Genomic DNA, 835 nt, shown 5'->3' on the forward strand with positions numbered 1-835 from the left:
AATAAGGGTAAATATACAAATCATGCTTCAAATGCTAAAACCATATTCCAAACTTATCATTATACCATATCTATGCTATTACTCATCTAAACTAAAGAGGGAAGGAAATAGGATACAAAAGGGATGTAAGAATGCCATCTTATAGGTCTATAACCCTTATCATATCCCCAAACATCAACATATAAAGACCAAGTTATCCTACTCATAATCAAAACTAACATCCATATTCACAGGCAACATATATCACACATAATCTATGAAGAAAAGCAGACAAAAAAATACCTCAAGGCAAAATTTCAAAACCTCACTTCATGCACCATATGCTCGTCTATACTTTACAATCCTAAAAATGCCAATACATTATTAAAACCATAATCTACTCATCAATACGAGTCTAATGAAACCTATATTGCACTATTGTGCTTTGGTTCCAAAAACAATGCCAAAACCCAATGTTGGTCCTATATATGGAAAATGACTTTACAAGACCAACCCAATGTTCACACATGAATAAGGAATCATAACCCTCAAAAAAAGGGTGAAAACTAAGCATACTTTGGAATAAAACCAAGCCCTAAGCTAAATTGGGGTTCTGGGTCAAAACTAAAAAATTCAACCATGAATTTAAGAGATTCTCACCTTATCTTTAAGATTATTGCTACAGAAGATGATAATTAAGCTCCCAAGTCACCCCCACGAAAAATTTTGAGTTATTACCTCATATTAGGGTTTCTAGGTCTAAATGGTGAAGGGGAAATGCCCCAAACGTATCTTGGAGCCTTTATATATCCTTTACTGGTACTCAAATATTGCAATCGCAGTCCTACAAGGTGCA

This window comes from Capsicum annuum, unplaced genomic scaffold, assembly GCF_002878395.1.
Source record: "Capsicum annuum cultivar UCD-10X-F1 unplaced genomic scaffold, UCD10Xv1.1 ctg2554, whole genome shotgun sequence".
Classification (NCBI taxonomy): Eukaryota; Viridiplantae; Streptophyta; class Magnoliopsida; order Solanales; family Solanaceae; genus Capsicum; species Capsicum annuum.